Source organism: Equus asinus, chromosome 18, assembly GCF_041296235.1.
Source record: "Equus asinus isolate D_3611 breed Donkey chromosome 18, EquAss-T2T_v2, whole genome shotgun sequence".
NCBI classification, from domain to species: Eukaryota; Metazoa; Chordata; class Mammalia; order Perissodactyla; family Equidae; genus Equus; species Equus asinus.
In genome coordinates, this window is record NC_091807.1 from 39,173,769 (window position 1) to 39,186,236 (window position 12,468).

General features: G+C 60.1%; 1 long non-coding RNA gene across 1 annotated transcript; it reads right to left on the bottom strand.

Annotated features, from left to right (window-relative positions):
• Window positions 1–458: 458 nt before the first annotated feature.
• LOC139040998 (uncharacterized) lies at window positions 459–12,468 on the bottom strand. The gene is made up of 2 exons (XR_011495429.1): window positions 4,070–12,468; window positions 459–2,195 (listed from the first exon to the last, which is right to left on the bottom strand). It is a non-coding gene; the product is annotated as an uncharacterized lncRNA (long non-coding RNA).

Below are 12,468 nucleotides of genomic sequence, written 5' to 3' on the forward strand. Positions count from 1 at the left end.
GTTCAAGCCCCGCCCCAGGGCACCCTGATTCCGCAGGAACCGGCTGCCTCCGGCTGTTTCCATAGCAACCAGCCCTGATGTGCAGGCAGTTGAGGCGCATGAGACATGGGAGGGGAATCCCTACCAGGAAGAGCCTCGCTTCCCGCTTCCCGGGCTTCCTTCAGAGGGAAAACAACATTCCAGGGATGAGGTAAGGAAATCCCTCCTCCGGGGAATTTCCCAGAGTGCTGTGGGGAATCCACCCTCCACGTCATGGGAACGGAGCCTCCGTCCGTCCCCAGCGGCCCCAAGACCTCTCTCTCCCTGGGGGAGCGTCGCTCCCGGACCCAGACACAGAGAAGAGGCAAAGTGGGCAATGGTTGAACTGAACGGCGTTTCCTAACACATTGCCCCTTCAAATAATTATTTTTGGAGATTGAGCCTAGTAAGAAGAAAGTAAAAAATAGTGTGAGTGCATCTGATGGCATTTTCTTTATTAAAAGCCCTTGCCGGTCGCTGATAAATCTGAGGATAAATTGAGGATAAATCTTGAGGATAAATCTGAAGGAAAGCTGAAAGCTGCTTCCAGACTCCTCCAGCTGGGGAAGTCCCTCCTGAGGGCAGTTGGTTGTCTTGAGTAGGGGGGTTGGGGTTGTGAAGAAGCAGATGTTGCATTCAAATTGGGTCATTTGAGGAGCGTTCACTAAAGGGACAATTTGCAAAAGTGTAGACAGGCCTTAGGAAGCGAGGCAGGGGTGGGGGATGTCCTGGGGGTAGCACAGGGCGGGGTGTTGACTCCTAGACCTGGGGGGGGTTGTCCAGTGACTGACCTTAGGAGCCCTGCAGTCACGGTGGGCAGAAAGGCCTGGGGGGCAGTGTGGACACGTGCTGGATCAGTCAGGGTTGTCAGAAGAGCAGAGCCAGCAGGGTGCACGCGCACACACACACGCACACAGAGGGCAGTGGAGTTATCTATTGCTGTGTAACAAATTACCCCAAATCTCAGCAGTTGAAAACAACAAACGTTTCTTATCTTACAGTTTCTGTGGCTCAGGGATTGGAGAAGAGCTCAGGGTTTCTCATGAGGTTACAGCCACGATGTCAGATGGAGTTGCTTCATCTGAAGGTGTGAGTGGGGCCAGAGGATCTGCTTTCAAAAGAGCTCATTCACACGGCTGTCGGCGGGAGGCCTCGGTTCCTCACGGGCTGTCGGCGGGAGGCCTCGGTTCCTCACGGGCTGTCGGCGGGAGGCCTCGGTTCCTCACGGGCTGTTGGCGGGAGGCCTCGGTTCCTTGCCACATGGGCATCTCCATAGGGCTACTTGAGTGTCCTCACAACATGGCAGCTGGCTTCCCCCAGAGTGAGTGATCCAAGAGAGAGCAAGGTGGAAACCACCATGTCCTTTGTGACTTAGTCTCAGATGTCACTTACCATCACACAGACCAACTCCAGAAACAGTATAGGAGGGGACTCCAGCAGGGCGTGAACACCAGGAGGTGCACACCACTGGCTGCCTTCTTGCCAACCAGCCATGACAGATAGAGTGAGTGCAGGACTATGAGGGAGATTTTTGCCAGAATTGGTGGAATTGGTGACTAAATTTGAAAACGGCAGCGGTACTCAGTGGCCCCCGACACTCCCCCCACCACAGGCACACACTCATCCTAAGAGCCCCCCAGGGCAGGAAGCCTTCCCGCAGGGTTCAGTGCGCGGAACTCACCAGGGCAGACACCCAGCCCCAGCCCCGACCCAGCCTGTGTGTAGGGCTGGGGGAGTCAGAGCTGGTGGCTCCCGGGAGGAGCCAGCCCCGCGGATGGAGGGGCCCCGGGGAAAGGAAGCACGCCCGTGTGCCCACCCCAAGCCCCGTGAGATGCCAGGAGGGAGGGAAGCATGAGCAGGGCGTGAGAGGAGTGTGTGAGACGGATGGACCGCACCTGGCTAACCCAAGTGGACCAGGTGTGCGTGGCATCTGTGCAAGGGCTCACGGGCCAGGGAGGCGGCTCACAGAGCGTGGCCAGAAGCCGCCATCGGCTGAAATAGTGCAGTTTTGTGTTCACACCACGTTGAGGCTCTGCAGTCCATCGCGGACAGAGAAAGAACACACACGGAGCTGGCTTCTCTGCTTCTCCTGCAGGAGCATCCATCACCTGCAGCATTTTCAGAGCAACCGTGACTGTGAATGCATTTGTCTGCATTTTAAGGAGCTGGTGTTCAGCCTGGTAAATAAAAAGAGAGGATGAGAGAAGAAGGGAGTTAGAAAGAGAAACGCCGAGAGACGAAGTGAGCTAGGACGCCTGTGCGGACACCCATCCTGAGATTTCACTGTTTGCTGCGATGAATGGTGACTCCGACCCGGGGTGTCTTTGGGATCCCTGATCGTACCTCCCACTGCGGGCTCAGTAGTGTCTGCACAGCAGGAAGGCCTCTCTTGGCCCCTGGGAAAGGAGGGCCTTGGAAGCAGCCAGCCCAATGGGGAGAGGCCAAGGCAACACACCACTCACAGGGACCCAAATCCATTTGACGTCACTACCCACCCCTGGGAGCAGGGTGGTCCTACTAACATCAGTACAGGCAGCGGAATACTTAATTCACATTCTCACAAAGATCGAGCCCCTTTCTTCCAGATTCGGGGATGTGATAATTTGGGACATCAATTCAGATGAACTTAAATTAAAAAGAGAATTTATTGGCTTACATCCTGCATCACCCAGGGCAGCTTCAGGCATGGCTGGATCCAGAACCCCAAGTGACGACCTCAAGGTTCTGCTTCTCTGCCAAGGCTGGCACTGGGAGTCCTGCCCAGGGTGATCATGGCAGCCACTGTCCAGCACCCGTTTCACATTTGCCCATCTCACTGTCCCCAAAGTGAATTTTGCAGCTCATGGGTTTTGAGTTGGGTTGAGCCATGTGATAACTGTGAGAAGGGCATCAAGGGGAAGGAAAGCCTGCCCACCTCTTCCTCTGGTCAATTCTACTGCGGAGTTTAGTCCTTCAGCTTGAGACCACCAGAGGAGGAAGACGTGGGCGGCTGGGAGGCCTCCCAGAGATGACCTTTGTCACCTCATAATTTCCCCAGAGCCCACGCATGCCACTCCCTCTGGCCAAGGAACCCCTAAGAGAGGGGTGGCCACTCAGGAAAGACTGTACTCACCTATGTGCCAGGCATCGTGCGAGGGGCTGGGGGTACAGAGACGCCCAGGATGCACAACGCTCCTACCAAGAGCTCCTCCATTCTGCTAGGGAGGCGTGGACGCTGCCCAGCCTCCCTCCCCTGTGCCGGGCAGCACATCTCTCTTTTCCATGGGGCTGACCCTAACCAGTACAAGGATGACGCACACCCCATCCAACAGCCACAGTGGTTGGTTCTGGGATGCTCACGTGACCCAAGCCGCACTGCAAGAACTCTTTCTGGGACTTGTCTGTAGAGTGACCAGAAAATCAGCCTCTTCCCACTGGGGCTGCTAATTTGGTAGGAGTAAATGGGATTGCCAAAGTCTACCTCCAGCCCGTGGGCAGCGAGTTGACGCACAGAATAAGGTCAAAGACAAGCAGAACTAAGACATGGAGGGTGAGGTAGAACCTTGAGGCCAACATTTGGGCTCCTTGATCCACCCACGCCTGAAGCTGCTTCTGGGTGATATGGTTAATATAAGCCAATAAATTGTCTTCCTGTTTATGTTCATTTGAATGGGAATTCTGAGCCAAGAGAGTTCTAACTAATACAGAAAGACCAACACTGATGCAGGAAGGCGAGGTTAATGTACTAGGCATTCAGGCAGGGGTGTGCAGAGGCACTATGGAAACCAGGAGAAGGGCAGGGCGGGGTCTCTAAGGACACCTGCAGCTACCCAGGCAAAGGCCCTCAGAGCATCCTAGGCAAGGGAACCGCATGAACATCAGTGAGGATGGGGGCAGGGACTACATACGACTCGAGAGGGCCATGAAGGGCTGCGTAGGGCAGGGAGTGGGGGGTGAGGCCGGGTGTCGCAAAGCCGTGAGGCGGGCATTGTGTGGGCAGCACCGCCTCTTTCCGTCCTGGAGCAGCGAAGCAATTAAACACTCGGGGTCACACAGAGCAACCGAACGTAACCTGCAGATAAATCCTTGCTGCGTCTTCCTCCAGCAGCCTGGTGGGATCCACGGACCACACGCCTCTTCCTGCAATCCCTGCATCCCTCCGGCCCGCTGACGGCTCAGCAGATAAACTGAGGCAGGGCAGCTCGGCTTGCAGTAAACGTGCCATGCCTTCCTCTTCCCAACCCTCTTCCCCCTTTTGACCACAGGATGGATCTCTCTTTCCTCTTCTTCCCCCCTCCGTCTCCCTGCCCACGCCTTGATCCATGGGGCCCATCAAGGCTCTCTGGGCAGCACCCCCAGCCTCCAGCCTGGAACCCCAGACCCTGCGCCTCTACCACCCTGCCCTGTTTCTGGGGCTGGTTTGTGACCTGAGATGGGGGAAGGCCCAGCCTTAGAGCTCCAGGGGAGCTGCAGAGGGTTCCCGGAGGGACAGAGGCGGGCAGGGAGCTTGTCACAACTCTGAAAGCCACGCTGGCCTTCAGCTTGGGGTGGATGCGATGCCTGATGTCCTCAACCCAAGGTCACGGAGAGCACGGTCTCCCAGGTTTCCTGAGCAGAGAGCAGGCAGGGTGAGGAAGGAAGCTTTACAGGGGCTCTGATACCTGGATGGGTCCCTCTGAAAGCGTTTGCCCAGCGGGGCGCCTCCCTCACACCCTCAACCCACCCCCACTGGGTCAGACCCTCAGGAGAGAAGGCCGGCAGCCAGGATTCCCGAGTTATTGTCTGATTTAGACTATAGTGTCTATGTCTCCTCAGAGCTGTGCTTGGATAGGCCTGGAAGCTGGACCTGACCACTGAGCACAGCAAATTCCTGCAGGAGCCGTTCTGGAGGATTCCCAGCCCTCCTGGGCAGGGTGGGGACTTCCCTGAGCAGGAGCCAAGGGGAAGGATGGGCACCTCCACCACGGCAGCCCCAGGAGGCCGAGACGATCCTGCAGAGACCAGCAGAGGGGCCTCCTGGCAGGCCGAGCCTCCAGGGGCCAGGGGCCACAGCCTCCAACTCCCAGGAGGGACCTGACAGGCGGACTGTCCCAGGGAATTCAGAGTTGAGGCTGCGGGGTCTCTGCACTGGGCTCTGAGTCTGTGCCCCCAAAGGAGCAAAGAAAAAGTCACCCATGTGTCAAAGTCAAGGATGAAATGCCACCTGCAGAGGACCCGAGTTTATGCAATAACTCAGAGCAACGTGGGTGCAGAGAAGCCGCCGAGCTCACGCCCAGCAAGCCAGTGACTCAGCGCGGCCCCGAGGCCAGAGAGCTGGTGGCCTGTGGCTCAAGGCCGGGCCCACAGGACGGGGGCGGGGAGGGGCTGGAAATCCCAGCGCTCGCCCTCGGTCTGAGACTTACAGGCATCCGAGCCAAGCAGGCACACACTGGCTGGCTCTGCCCAGCCCGGCCGGCCCAGGCTCTCCCCGCCAGGGCCCTCTTGGGAGCAGGTTTTTGTCACAATATTTGACGATAAACTGAGGCGGGGCAGCTCGGTTTGCAGTAAACGTGCATTTCCTTCTGTCTGGACGCACGGGATTCCGGTGGCCCTGGAAGGAGGAGGTCTGCGTCGATCTGGTTTCTGGAGCAGAGGGCGCTGGCCTTGGTCGGTGGCTGCCTCCGTCTAGCCCCTCGGGGCACGCGGGACACAGCACCTCGATCCCGCACGGTCCCCTGCCTCCTCCAAGGCATCTGGCATGGTTGTGACCGTGTGGAATTTTCCCCGTGACAACAGAGGTCTCAGACTCAGGGACACGTGCACGCATACACACATGCACACGTGCCTGCACTTGCAGGCAGTGCTCGCACGTGCCAGCTCAGCTCCCTGCACGGTCCTGCCTGGTTGGCAGCTGGCACGGGGGACATCAGCTTGGCTCTCATGAGCCTCCCAGAGCCCTTGGGCCACAGGTGGCTGAACGGCGGGGCATGGGCAGGGCCGAGGGAGCAGAAGCCCCGCTAGGGGCAGAGGGGCCTGAGGCCCTGAGGATGCTGGGCTGCAGGCACCGGTCAGCCCAGGCCAGCCCACAGGCCTGGAGAGACAGAGGCCTGCTGTCCACAGCCCTCACCACACACGGCATGGGGGGCAGCTCCTCCGCCCCATCCTGCACTGCAGGGTGGGGGTTGCTCCCACGTGGTCACCTCTCCCTCGAGGTCACCTCTCCCCATGTAGTCACCTCTCCCCCTGTAGTCACCTCTCCCCCGTGTGGTCACCTCTTCCCCTGAGGTCACCTCTCCCTCTGAGGTCACCTCTCCCCATGTGGTCACTTCTCTTCCCATGGTCACTTCTCTCCTGAGGCCACCTCTCCCTCTGTGGTCACCTCTCCTCTGTGGTCACCTCTCCCTTGTGGTCACTTCTCCCCCTGCAGTCTCACTGACCAACATGACACTCCCTTCTCCTGCCAGGGGCTTGCCCCCCTGGCCCTGTTGGTCAACAGCGCTGTCCCTGGGCTCAGGCACCTGATCTGGAGTCACAGGGGCCGGCACCACCTGACGGGCTGGATGGGGTCTGAGTCACTGAGTCCCTCCGACCTCAGCTTCCTCCTCCGCAGCTTGGGGACGGAATATCTGCTTTTCAAGTCTGTTGTGGTGACCAAGTCAGAGCAACCAGGAAGCCAAGTTCCTGCCCCTGCATGCGCCTGGGTCCGCGTGCAGATGTGTGCAAACACATCCATCACGGGAGCAGTCTGTTTCGGGTTAAACCCCGTCCAGCCTCCCGGCCACCCCCTTCCTGTCCCCTGGCCTCCTCGGAGAAGGCGGCTGGAGGATGTGCCTCCCACTCGGGGTGAAGCAGGGGGAATTGAGGCGCATGGCGAGCTTAGGGGCGCAGACACAGCCCTGTGCCCAATGCTCTTCTTTGCTTTCTGCAGCCCCAGCCTCGGGGCTTAGCGTCCTCATCCGGGCACTGGAGACACCTGTCCCACCAAGCGGGCATGAGGGTGAGTGACCGCGTGTGACAGGCAGCACCTCGCCTGAGGGCACGGGCATTTGCTCTGCTCCCTGCTCGCTCGCTGGGCTGGGGCACCTGCTGACTACACCCAGCGCTGGATTTATCACCCACCAGCAGGACACAGGCGCCATCTCTGCCCAACCTGGTGACTCTGCAGCTGCTGCTCCTGCTCCCTCTGCCTCAGTTTCCCCACTGGCTCACCACAGTCCTTTCCTGGGGACTCTCCTGCTGTCCCCGACCTGTGGCCCGGGTCCACAGCCCCTGGCACCTCTGGAGAGGTGTCTCCAGCTGCCCTGAGCGTGGGGAAGACTCAGAAGAAGGCTTTCCTCATGGAGCAATGATGACGACTGTGCCGCAGGGCTGCCTCCTGAGAGCCGACGGCCCACCGAGGCCCCCGGCAGACGTGGTCTGCTCAGCCAGCAGAGCCTGTCACCTCTCTGGGCTCATTCCCTCACGTCTGCCCAAGTCCCATCCCAAGGGAACTGCAGATGAGCATCCTTCGTGGGGCAGGAGTCGGGGGACCTGAGCCCCACACCCCCAGGCCTTCGCAGGCTGCTCTGGAGCAGGAGCCCCTCCCCATAGGGGAGCCTGAAGCCAAGGGTGGAGAAGATGGGCGATGGAGTGCTGCCCTGAGACGCCCGGCGGGCTCTCCCAGGCAGCTGAGAGGTTTCCATGTGTGTCCCGGGTTCTGGCTGTGAGTGGGCAGGGGGCCCCTGAGGTTCCAGAACCAAGACCCGCCCAGCGCCCACTACTGTCTTCCACACACCCTGCACTTGTGACTTTCTATCCTGCACTTGCTCTGCCCGCTTGGGGCAAACCACTTCCCTCTGGAGTTTTCGTTTCCCCTTCCCCCGAGGATGGGAGGCCACCTGCCCGGCCCAGGCTGGGCCCTCTCCAAGGGCAGAAGCAGCACCAGGCCTGGTGCGTGAGGCTCAGAGCCAGCCTGGCACCGAGGGGCAGCAGGGAACTGTGGACAGTGGTGTCCTTCCTAAATACAAGTGGAGACAGGTGCCACCTGCCCCCAGAGGAGAAGGGACACGGGGCCAGAGAATGGCCATTGTCTGGGCCCCCAGGACTCTCTGCTGTGAGCACCACTACCTGCCCCTTGCAGCCCCGCCCAGGCCCCGGGTGCAGGAGTCCCACGCCCAAGGAGCAAGGCTGAGGGACAGCGTGGTGCAGCTCCCTCCCAAGCATCCTTCCCACAGCTTCTGCACCAGGAGGCTGCCCTCCCCCCGCCATCCCCAGGTCACCCCAACGCGTCTGCTGGGGTCCCCACTGGTCGGTCCCTGCATCTGAAAAGACCAAGACGAGCACCCATCGGCAGTCTGCACCCCCTGCCCGCTGGGCGGTGGGATGAGGCTCTGGGCCCAGAATTGGCAGCTGGCGTGCTGCTGTGCTGAGCCCCCCATCTCAGGCCCTGCTCACCAGCCCCAGCCTGCTGTAGCCACTGGGGATGGTGCTGGCCCCAACACAAGCCACCCACTCCCCTCCTGCTTGCCAGGCCCCTTGTGTGGTTGGGCTGGGGCAGACCGTCTGTCAGCCTCTCCACCTCCACCCTGGCCTTCCCGGGCCTGCCCTCAATGGCCGAGTCTCTGAGCATCTCCCCTCCCTACAGTGTCCACATGCCAGGCCCTGGCCACCTCCCCTCCACCCCGCAGAGTGGCCCTCGCCTAACCTGACCTGCTGAGCTGGGGGCTCCCCGGGCCTCTCAGACCCGGGCCCTGGGAACCGGCTGCCCCTCCCTGTTGGGTGGTTGTGGTCCTCGCAGGCCGGGGAAGCCCCAGAGCCGTTTCTGGGATAAATAGAGCCTGGGCCCCACAGGCAGCCAGTTCCGCTTCCCCAGCAGCCCCACGGGGATGGGAAGTGTTGTTTGTTCCAGGAGGGGGGCACCCAGTGCCCCTTGCTTGGGTCCCGCTTCAGACACACAGCCCAGGCACATCTTGACCCCTTCCCACAGGAAAGGACATGTCGGTACAGGGTCTTAGGAATTTCACGTCCCTCTGAGATCCTGGCTTAGAGAGGTCAGGGCTTCCCTGAGGGGGTAGTCGGCCAGGGAGGGAGGGCTGCCCTTCTGTTTTCTGCCTCCGTCTCCCCAGCTGGGCTGCCGTCTCTCTAAAGAAGCCTCTGCTTACAGCGCAGGTGTCTGTTTCGAAGCAGAAACCCAAGCGTTTGTCAGGAGGATGGAGTCCTTCCACTGGGAAAAACACTTCTTGACAACATGGGTCGTGGAGCGCACAGAGGGCAGGGGATCAGAGGTATCCTGGAGCCGCTGACAACCAGAACCGGCATCAGGGCTCCAGGCCCGGCCCACTGGAGGCGTTCCTCCCCAGGAGGCCCTGTGAATTGACGCTGTGGGTCCTTCATCCTCCAGAGAGAGGAACTAGCCTGCTTGGGCCTCTGTATCAGGGTCTTGGTGCTGCTGCATCAAATACCACAGACAGGGACGCTTAAAACAACAGACATTCATTCTCTTACATTCTGGAGGCTGGACATCCAAGCTCAAGGTGTCGCAGGGCCACACTCCCTCCAGAGGCTCCAGGGGAGGGTCCTTCCTGCCTCTCCCAGCTCTGCAGCTTCTGGAGGCCCCAGGCGCTCCTTGACTTGTGGCAGCCGCTCTCTGCCTCCACCTTCACAGTCCTCACGCGTCCTTCTCCCCTCCGTGTGTATCCAGAACTCCCTCTTCTTACAAGGACTCCAGTCCTATCGGATTTGGGGCCTGTCCTGCTGACCTCAGCTTAACTTGATGACATCTGCAAAAACCCAGCTCCCAGATAAGGTCACACTCACAAGCACCGGGGTTGGGACTTCAACACATCATCTTGGGGGACCCAATGCAGCCCACACACCCTCCTTCTTACAAAGAAGGTGCCCGTGGAAATCTCGTCAGATGCAGGGACTCGCTTCCCCCCGGGGTTCTGGCCACTGACTGCATGACTGCTCTTAGGCAAGGTCTCCCGGCTGTGGGGAGGGGCCCCACAGGGCAGTGATGGCAAAGAGAAAGGGGGTCTACCTCGGAGGCTTAAAGAGTTCCCTCACTTTGCAGTTGGCTCTGGGGTCAGGCCACGGCGTATGATGACCCACCACCATTTACTGCCAATGTGTTCTGGGACAAGGGGTGTCACCTTCAGTTTCTCCATCCACGGGGTGTGCTGACCGGGAGACAACCAGAGAGCTTGCGTAGAGGACCAGGGCTGAGCGAGCCCTCGGGGCGGGCTGTTATCCGGCCACAGAACCTCGGTCCCCCAGCAGAGGGAAGGAAGATGGGCAGGGGTCCCACGCTCTGCCTGGACCCTCCTGCCAGCTGCCAGGCCTGTGGCTCCAGCGCAGCCACAGGACGTCAGCTTTGTGCGCTCCAAGGTTAACCCTTGAGACCTCAGTGTCCCCATCTGTGACCCTGTGGGGACAAGGTCTCTTTGCCTCCAGCCTCCCCAGTGGATGAGGCTCCAGGCCTCTGAGCTCGGAGGAGGAGCCCAGGAATGGAGGGAGGGAAAACCAGGCTCCCTGGGCTCCCTTGGAGAGGGCCGCCCTGCTCCGAAGGGGCCCGAGCCCAACATCTCCCACAGCTGGAGACATGGCATACCCACCCTCCATGCCGGCACCCATCCCTGTGCCAGGATGGCCACTCCCTCCCAGGCAGGCCCGAGCCCTCTGCAGGCGCTGCTCGGGGCCAGCTGCCACCAAGGGCCCAGGAGAGGGGAGAGGTGACCCCCCAACACCTCGGCACAGGGGTCTCGAATGCCAGCTCTGCCTGCACCCCTCCTTGCATGCTGCTCTGACTACGCACTACTGACCGTGGTTAGCCCAAGGTGGTGACCAGCCCTGACGTCACCGGGTCCCGGGGGTCTTTCTCCTGCCTCCATTGCTGGCATACGTGCAGGGGAGTGTCCCCTTCCCCCTTCAGGACCCGGCTTTGCTCTCTGTTCACAGAGGGCAGCTCCACGGCCGCATCCAAGCTTACTGCCCCCACCCGCACTGGCCACCAGCCCAAGTGACCTGCCACAAGAGGCCCCATGGCCTCCCCTGACCTCTCTCCTGCACCCGCTCAGCAGGGTGGGGAGCCGCGGGCGCTCTGAGCTCCCGGTGGCCGCTGCACGCCGTGCCCGTGAGAGGCAATAATCAGCGCCTGACTCAGACAGGCAAAGAGGACCAGGCTGTCATGCCTATTTCAGGAAAATTAATTATACCCCATGTGGAGAGGGAACTCGCCCATTAAATGTCTTAAATGCACCAGCCCAGAATGCCACAGTGCAGCCTGCCTGCAACTCCCGGCACGGGAGAGGGTGGGCAGAACCCCCAGTGGCCCCAGGTGTCTAGAGGGCTCCCGGATGGTGGGCAGCTGGGCTCCGGGCCCTTCCAGCTTGGCCCCTATCCCCGCCATCCAGCTATCAATCTCCACCAGGGGAGTCCCACTCGAAAGCGGAGCCTTTGAGCCAGCTCGCTGTCAGAAGGGGCCCAGGGCCAGGGCTGACTCTGACAGGGAGACCCTGGCTGGCCCTGGCATGCCCACGGGAGCCTCTGCCTCTTGGAGGCGAGAGTGGCCCATGCATAGGGAAGGCTGCCCCTGTGCCCATTTAGACAGCTGGCCTGACTCCAGAGTCCCCTCTTTCCCCTACTTGCTCTTTGGGGTCTTCTGATTGCCCAGTCGGAGGAGACGGACAGCAGGTGCATCCAGAGAGCAGGGCTGGGAGCCAGGCTCAGCTGACCCCAGGCTGAAACGCCAACCCCCAGCCCGAGGACCCGGGCCATGCCATCCCTGCCTGGCAGGAGCTAATACACAGCCAGGCTGCAAACGTCAGGGAAAAGCTTCATAATGACTAACAATAGCAGCTCACGTTGCCTGGCGTTGCCTGCTCCACGTTCCGCCCATGCCTGCCCTCGCTGGTCCTCGGAGAGCCTGGGGCACGTGCCGCTGTTATCTGTGTGGCAGGAGGAAGAAAGTCGCTGGAGTGTCCCAGCCCAGCCAGGCTGCAGAGCTAGGCCAGGGGGTCGCTGCATCATGCACAGCTGACCAGCTCGGCCCCGTGAACGAGTGAAGTCCTACAGGCGGGAATGGCCGGGCCTTTGTGCCAGGCTTGGAGCTTATGGAAACACGAACTCACCCATCCTCACTAAGTCTTCATTGCCACATCCATCAGTTACGCTGTTGTGTTAGTTCGTGGTTTTTAAACTTTTGTTGTTATTGTTGTTGTTATCATAAAAATAAATCTTATATGAACACTGCTCTACAAAATACGGTAAAAGTGAGTAGCCTCATTGAAGCCCACTGCCTCTCTGATGTGACGTGTGGCCGCGTGTCCAGTGGGAAGTGGACAGAGGGGATGTGTGCCACACCCCCCTCTACCTGGGGACAAAACGGAGTAATTCAAACACAGTCAACCCAGAAGAAGACATGCAAAGAGGACAAGGAACAAAGAAGAGAGAGACAAATTGGGAATAAGGAGGAACAAGATGGCAGACCAATCTCAACCGTGTCGTTAAGCACGT